This window comes from Sprattus sprattus, assembly GCF_963457725.1.
Source record: "Sprattus sprattus genome assembly, chromosome: 3".
NCBI classification, from domain to species: domain Eukaryota; kingdom Metazoa; phylum Chordata; class Actinopteri; order Clupeiformes; family Clupeidae; genus Sprattus; species Sprattus sprattus.
In genome coordinates this window covers 53,979,068-53,987,868 of record NC_137922.1, presented here as the reverse complement: position 1 = coordinate 53,987,868, position 8,801 = coordinate 53,979,068, and the positions used below count along the sequence as shown (strand labels likewise).

The window sequence follows — 8,801 nt, the reverse complement described above, 5'->3', positions numbered from 1 at the left end:
ACAACAAACGACACTTTATAGACAAACGACACTTTATAGACATGTAATGTCCATCACTGATATACCAGAAAGCTAAACAGCTTATAGTACTTAGTATGCGGCAGATATTTTAGCACATGGGTCATACCATTAGTCGTTTTCTGTATTTCTAAGGTTAACAGCTCTTTAGTTGCTCCAGTCATAGCTTTGATGCCTCAGTGACATGTGGCAGAGAGCCTGTAAAAGTGGCCAAGTTGATGCCCTGTCGCCAGACGGTTTTATGCAGACCCCTGCGGAGAGCTTCCTCAGACCACCCAAGCAATCCACTGTCTGTTAATCATCCCAGAGGAGCCATAAGATGCCATTGTGCTAACGTACGTCACTCCTAGGGCATGATTATTAGCCGTAGTTTGCCAACTGTGCCGGGCCAGTATGCAGGGCTTACATGAAGGCATTTGGGACCAGACAACCTTACACAGACAAGCTATAGAATTACGAGATCTTGGCATTCAGATTTCAGATTTCATGAAGATGAACAGCTTCCACTGTGATGGTACACTGGATATTGCCTCTGTCATTTTGTTGTCAGAAATCCACAAGATCATGTAAGAACAGCTTTTACAGCACAGTTTCAAATGTATTACCAAAATGTGTTAGTTTGCAAGCAAACAAGTCTAATCGGTGCCATCTGCACAGCAGTTGGCAGTTGGCTAGTTCTCACAACAAAGGCCTTTGTTTACGGTAACAACAATCCCCACTACAAACTTTACACATCTGAGGTAATCTGTCACACCACATCCCGTGTGAGGGACTCAACTGATAAGTCGGTTCTTGCATTGGTGATTCACCCCCCAGTCACCTAGGCACAGAGTTAACCTTAGGATGACTGTGACTTCTAAAACTCTGTGAAAATATGGCTAGTTAGCTGGCTTGTTTTACACAAAAAGTCCTTATACTCTAAACAGACAGTTCCCTCATCAAGAGGCCCCACTTCAAAAGCCATGTAATCTAGTCTCTGAGTCAGCTGGCTCATTAAGCTATGAGGGTCACCCAGCGAAGCTGCTGCTATGGTGGGCTGGTGAGCTCATACGGTCTGGATTCATCTGGCTCATTTTGCCAGTGGCCTCTTTGGTCAGCAGTATCATGAGTGTGAAAGACAGTCAATGAGATAATGATACAAGGAGTCCAGCAGCACCACGTCACCATGGCGAAAGCAGCCACTAGCCCTCCAAGGGACTGTCCCACATTTCCAAGACATCGTCTTTCCTCTTCACTGTCCAAGCTAAATGGGGGGGGGGGGGGGGCTCTCTCTCTCTCTCTAGTTTCAATGTACCCACCCTGTTAAAAAAGGAGCAGGCGATACATACATGTACCAGGATGCAGCTAAATCGGGCCACGTGTCTCTGCCCAGTTCAGGTGCAGGTAGAGTGGGGTTATGAATTGGGGTAGGTCCCAGAATAGCAACCTGGGCTCAACTCCTCGGCCTTTGCAGAGGAGATGGACAGGAGGAAACTCCCAGCCCTGCACATTCAGCCGAGGGGGCGAAAACGTGAAGCTGACAGCCGCAGTTCATTTTGTGATGCCTGCGATTAGGGTATGGTTTCATCTAAAGTGGGTTGCCTTCACCACCGTGCTCTGACAAGCATCACAGCAATGTGATTATGGCATCGCACAAACCTTAAAAAGTCTATAAAATGTTTAGTGACTATCTAAGAAATCATTGAGGACATACAGAAAATGTGTGGAGTTTTGTTCTTAAATTGTATGCTCAGCAAGGTTCTTTAACCTGGCCGACAACTGTAGTGAAACAGGATCGTTTATTTCCCCTCTAAGCTGGAACTGACACCACAGCATCAAATAAGCTGGCCCCATATCCATCAGTGAATGCGTCTATTGCACCGCTAAAATACCCAGCATAGTGACCAATGACATACATTAGGCTTGGCATTCGGCATAGCATCCCTCAAGTGAGAAACTGCATTCATCAAATCAATGTCGAGGCCAGCTATGAAAAGATGGTATTAGCATAGACGAGAAAAGCTCAGGCCCTCATAATCCGCTGTGATTTAGGAGTGTTTTCTATACCCTGTCAAGTTAAAAAGTAAAAACAAGCACTAAACCTTTTAAATTTCCAGGCTATAATTATATCATACACAGGTCATATATCAACCTTGTGCAAGTACTGGCTAGTTCCACTAGGGGGAGATCCAGGGACTGGTTACTTACCGGTCAGTGCCTCCGACATCTTGCACTGACCTTGGAGAGTGCCTCGAGGGGGAGCTCCAGGGGAAAGTAAGCTAGCATATGTTGGATGTACTCTTTGGTTAAAGTCTATTTTATTTTGTTGATGTAAGCTTAATCAGCTAGCCTACCACATTACCTACTCAGGCTTCCACTGCAGCATGTTAGGCTATCCCATAGTTACTGGTAAGTGTAGCAGTGGTGCCACATAATATTAGCAGTCAGCTAGCTCAATGCTCAAGTGTTTAATGAAGATGTACATGGGTCTGTTTGCCTCGACTAAGGAAATGTCTCTGTTAAAGCAGCACAATGGAGGAATTTCTAATCGCTAACAAGATGCTAGCGACTAAACCTAGCAAAACCTCTTGAAATGTGCTACCTTTGACACTATGACAAACTAGTGAGTCAACAACTTTCCTAACACAGTCAAACATCAAGCAAGGGCAACACAAGACAAAGCAAGATGGCAAAAAAAGTTACCTTCTAGTTCGGCAGACAGTAGTAACCGAGCGGCTTCAGGCAAACTTACATAAGGCAGTAATATGCCTACGTACCCTGGTATGGCAATGGCACGGAGGCGATTATCCATATTAAACGTCATTGTAGCGCCCCATTTATTTTTTTAAATGTTATTTTAAGGTAAAACTGCTAATCCTAACCCTAGCCCTGAAGTACAATTCCTACATAATGCCACTTTAATGTTTCTAACAACCATGTTTTTGTGCTGTATGATGCCTGTAGCCTCTTGGCCAGACTGTTTTGTTAGTTCCGCCCCTCTAGAGAATGTCACCTATCACAAACTTCACACAGATATCTTTTGCGCCAGGGTGGGTTCCAGGGATGGTTACTTATGGGCATTGCCTATGACACCTTGCACGGAGTATTGGTTAATATGTGGTCACTGACTGGTCAGTGCAACCAAAGTCTTTGAAGGCAAGTTTCAGGAGCCATCTTGGTAACGCCCCTGAGCAGCTGATTTAGGCAGGTATCTCACATAAATAGAGCCATACCTCTGTATAAGATGGTCAAACAGACTTTAAAAGGTCAGTTATGCCATGTCCAACAATGTGATTGGCTGCTGGTTACAAATCCGTCATGTTTAGGAAAAAAATATTGACTTTCTGCAATTCCTGTCTGTTAGACTATAATGTAAAGAAACGGCTCAGAAAGTAAGCCAACATTTGTTGGATGTACTCTTTGGTACTGTTCTCACAGTAACATATAAAGTAGACTTTAACCAAAGACTACTAACAATTAAATGTATAGGTAAACTCAGAAAAGACAGTGAACACTGAACAGACTCTGGAGCTTCCCCTAGTGCTACTTTCCAGCAGTCAGTGCAAGGTGCTTGGACTGACCGATAAGTACCAACCAGTGCTAAGTATAAGGTGCCAGTCACAATAATTTCCAATTTGAGCTACAACCCCCTCTCCAGTTTTCTCTGTTACAAGATATAGAAGTTTACATACCTGTCTGACATTATTTAATTTAATTTAGATTTTTGTTTGGAGGCGTTGGATGTGTTGACTTCCTAAATAAGTTAATGCAGCATTTTTTTTTCTGTCTTACACGCAGATTCAGAATATAGACCTACAACTCAACGGCATGTCCCCACAAAAAAAGTCTTTCCACGAAACACAGCTTAAAATTGCCGGGTAGCTATTTGTGCTCGAGAACAAGGAGACCAGCTCAAAGACCGTGGGAAAAGTGATGCCTCCAGTTATGACGGCATCAGTCACCTCTGTGCCTGCGTCACTCTGAGCTATTGTTCTCCTGAGAAGGACAACAGGTGTGACTGACAGTGTCCCCACCACCACATCTCCATGACAACGCCAATCCCCATCGTAAATAAGCAGCCAGAGCATGCCCGATGTTCCGACCTGCCAGTTGAAATCTAAAAGGGTGGGTATTTTGTTCTCTTGCTGTCCCCCTTTGGAGATCATTGAGTCAACTGTACCTCAGGGATCATTTTTGTGAGGATTTATTTGTGTGAAGTCAAGGGTAGGTTAAGGTGACAGCTGGGCCTGAGGTCCTCCTTGCAGTTATCTTGTCACAAGCTTGTATATTAACATGGACAAAGCACATGCTAGCACACTAGGCTAGCTTTCAGGGTTGTTGTCTTTTATGTGCAGTGTGCAGCCTAATAAGAAAGAGTCTTTTTTATTATCTCTCTAGAGACATAGGGAGAGAGAGCGAGACAGACAAAAAGAGATACACAAAATAAATGTTGTATACCTTAGAAAAGCACTGCAGATGTATCTAGATGATGTATGTCAGTCACAATGTGTTACATTGTTTCCAACAGGAGCTTATTTGTATATCATTTAATAGTCGCTTATATACAGGGTCTATCAGGTATTTTATCGTTTTCATTGTGTTCATTCAAAAAACATTTCATATTATTCTTTTATTCAAGAGAAATCACATTAATGCACACTAAAATGTTATTGCGTCATGAACATGTAATTGCATGTTTGCACTATGAGAGACTATGCAAAATAACTATGCTACATCCACAAGTTAACGCAGGCAGAAACCTTAATTTAATGACCCCAAATCCAAATGTCAGATGACAAGCAAGAGAGCACAGTATGAGACGTGCCTGGAATCCTCTCTTTCTCAGTTCAGCTGAGTCATACTTTGCAGAGAAAATGTATTTCATTCATTTGTGTTTGCTGTAACCTTGGGGCAACTGGTGGGCAAGGTCTAGAGAACCATGATAACAGCATCACTGGTATTTTAAGTGCAGGGCTAATCCTTGGACATTATCTAAGGCAATACTGCTGTATTGCTAATTCCACAATGCTGATGATAACACTTACTTTTTTTTGCTGCGACAGATGGCTTAAGCTGCCTGTACTTCTTCTTGTGCCTGCTTGCTTTTTTATATCACAGCATTTGAACATCACATCTTAAAGATATAATCTCTACCTCCCATATGGCTCTTCCTCCCCTTCTCTCCCAAAGTCAGGTAATAATAGTCTTCATTGGAGTGATTTAATTGTATCTATGAATAAACAAGTGTTTATGGGAAGAATGCAACATTGAATCCATATACAAAAACTTTGACATACACTCACCCAAGTGCACTATAAATGTATACAGCATATTAAAATCATATACCACATTACAAATAGATAAGTGTGTGTGTGTGTGTGTGTGTGTGTGTGTGTGTGTGTGTGTGTGTGTGCCTCCAGTAGGGAACCATCCTGTGTTCCTGAGGGTTCTGTCTCCTGACATGGCCATCTGGTGAGAGGCTTGTGCTTGTGTGTGTGTGTGTGTGTGTGTGTGTTTGTGTGTGTCTGTGTGAGTGTCTGTGGGGTGGGGTGAGAAGGGTTAGGTGTAAATTTAGCTGCAGAGCTGATATCTGCATGCCAGCTCTCGTCCCGTTCTCTCTCACCCTTCCTCTTGTACGCTCTCCCTCTCTCTGTCCCTGTCCTCTCCTCTATGTCTTCTCTTGCTCTGTCCATCTCTTCCACTGCACCCCAAGGCTTGCTCTCCACTCTTCCCTGACAGTTCTTGCTTTTTCATTCCCTCAGACACCCTTGTCTTTGCTAGGGGTCTGGGAGGGATTCACTGACTCTCTCTCTCTCTCCTTCTCTCTGTCTCTCTCTGTCTCTCTCTCGCTCTCTCTCTCTGTCGTCTCATGCGACACCCCGTCTCCCATCTCCAACCAAAACCCCACCTCCTCCTCCTCCTCCTCCTCCTCACACTCCACCCCTCCTCTTCTCTCCTGTTCTCTGACAGTCTCCCGGCTCTCCCACTCCACCTGAACAGAGGCAAACTGAGGACACTCTGCCGGTGAAACAGCAAAGGGAGAAAAATAAAAAGAAAGCAAGAAAAGGAGGGAGGGGGCAAAAAAGAAAAGAGGCTCCAGAGGAGGAGGAGGAGGAAGAAGACGAAGAAGAAGAAGAAGAAGACAGGAGAGAAGAGAAGAGGCAGGCAGAATACTTGACTGGATAACATTTCCACCCGGCGTGGAGAGAAAGGAGATAGCAAGCACACGCTTGCACACACACGGTCTCTCTCTCTCTCTCTCACACACACACACAGAGGCACACCGGTTCAGGACTATTCACCGGCAAGCCAGCTCTGAGAGGTAAGTCTGTCCCTTGTGCGACAGCCATGCACCACAAACCACCCTCATTATTAGTATCATCATCATCATCATCATCATCATCACGACCACCACTCTTTCCTATCAGAGTCTCTCTGCTAGAGGTGTTTGATCTTCTACCTGCCCTCTTTTTCACGACTCATCCACTCGGATTGGCACATTGGCACGTTGCTTCTCGTTCAGTCAGCTCTATGTCAGTTACTCCATGGCGTGATTTATGATTTTAGGATGAAGGAGACTTGAAAGGATTTGGGGTGCTTTGGGTAGGTGGGTGTCAGAGGGAGAGCGAGGGAGGGGAGAGGGTCTCTTGTGCTGTTGTTGGCACTGCAGTAAATGGGCTTTATGGGTGAGTTAGTGTTTCATTGCTCAGGCTGTCATTTCAGTCATGCTTTTAGTGCATGAAGGGCAAACTGTCAGCACGGCGATTATCTGTGCATTCTGCTGTCTCCCTAACCTTGATATGATGGGGAATGTTAACTACATGGCTTTGAGCACATCCCTGCCCTTGGACGTGACATGTCAAAAGCACTTTTCGGCAAGGCTGTTTTAATGCCGTTGGGCACAGTCATTAAAGTTAGTAATTTAATATTCTTGACATTATTTAATTGATTTTGTACGCACTGAATGCAATACAGGGTTGGTGACTTTTGAAACTCTATCCCATCATTATATGGTAGCAGTACAGCCGAGCCGACCATATGGTTCTACACTTAAACCCCCAACATGCATAAAACTCAATAGGGGGTTGTTCAACCAGAGACCTGCATCATGTTGCTTATGCAAATAAATTAGCTGACAATTAGGAACCGATAGCTTACTGTTTAAAGCACAGACACTGCCTTGGGCCAGTGACTACATGCACTTTTCTCAAGGGGCGGGGGCTTGTAGGGGGGTAGGTGCTTTTTCTGTGGCCAGCATGTTTAGGGAGTTGGCCCTACGCATCTCAGATCACCGCAAAACAGCCCCTCAGCCCTACCCTACCCCCTCCCTCCGGCCCCTCGAGTGCGGGTCACAGAATGACACAGGCCTCAGGTTTCAGACATTTCACTGGCCTGCGTTTGGAAGCCTGCATTTGGAAGCCTGCAGGAGATAAGAGAAGGAGACGGATAGAATGAAATGGACAAGATGGCCAGGTGAATTAATGATGGCTGGCTGGATACATTAATGCATCAGTAGTGGCCTTGTGTGGTGGTGCAGCTTGCACAAACTGGATGTCCCAAACTGGCATGTGAAAGCTCCTTGCAGACTTCACTTCTGCACTTCATACAATCAGCTATCTTGCATTTGTGTCTGTTCTCCAATCAAATATGGTCTCAACCAGAATCAAATTCAATAACAGTTCCAGATCATAAACTTGATCACAATACTGCACAGGCAAGAGACAATGGATGTTTTATTTATGTCAGTACAGATGAGGGAACAGTATTGCATAGATGCAACAGGTGTTTGCAGTAGGTTTTCCTTCCATGAATGCAACCCAATCAGTCTTTGGATCTTTTGTAATCAGATAGGGGTAGTGTACTGTTGGAGAGCTTGGTAATGACGTTCATAACAACACTTGACTCATCTCAACTGTAACAGCTCAACAATTCATTGCAGTCCAAACAGATTTTGCAGTTTTGTTCTCGTCCCCTAGTGGTCTTCCTCGCCTAAGCTCTCCGATGCAGACAGATCCCCAGTAGCATGTCCACATTAAGCCTGAGGTTAATCCTCTTCTGTAGGCAAACAGGCAGACTTGTAGAGACACAGCGGCAGTCTTGCTCACAGTTTAAAAGGCCCTAAAATCCTGAGCGTACGGGCGTGAATCGGAGCCCTCGGGTGTAATCCCTTTAAGGACGTACAGACCGGTAGGGAGGCCCCATGCAAGCTGTCAGGCGCGCAGCCTTCTGGCCGGGGGAATGTGGCCTGAGGCAGGGAGAGCAGAGGAGCCGGGGAGGGCTGGGGGCCGTGGCATGCTGCCTGCCTGGCTGGGTGGGTGGGTGTGAGACAGACTGAGAGCACCAAGGGTCTCTACGTTAACGCGGGGTCGGGGGGCTTAGGGGGATATGATTCTAGGCAATTGGGATTTGGAAAGTTTTTCAGGTAAAAATCAGCCATCGGGGAGCTGAGTGCCTTACGCAAAATTAAATGATGAAAAATATGTTTAAAAAAAATCGCAAAAATTCAGCAACATCACAACAACACTACTAATAAAAGATGTACATGTAGAAATGCCAATTGTTCATTATTTCCATTGGTATGCTTTGTGTAGTTTGCAATGCTGTTGACTACCTGTGAATACATTTTACCATTTAACAATTGAATATTTTGGGGGTGTTTGTGATACACTGTGGAGAAGCAGATTTAATTGCCTCTAACATGATGCTTTTTGGGTGCTCAGATACGTTTTGTTTACGTCTGGACTTGGCACACTCTGCCAATTTGTTAGCGTGACTGACGTTTTGGGGGAAGTGGGGCAGTGTGC

General features: G+C 44.8%; 1 protein-coding gene across 2 annotated transcripts in view; it reads left to right on the top strand.

The window, feature by feature from the left end:
- The first annotated feature begins 5,895 nt into the window (after positions 1-5,895).
- The window catches only part of filip1l (filamin A interacting protein 1-like), a 78,684-nt gene continuing 75,778 nt past the window's right edge, over positions 5,896-8,801 (top strand). For both annotated transcript variants that reach the window (XM_080834834.1, XM_080834833.1), the window contains exon 1: positions 5,896-6,319. The gene's annotated coding sequence lies outside the window, so the exon portion shown is untranslated. The remainder of the gene's footprint in view (positions 6,320-8,801) is intronic.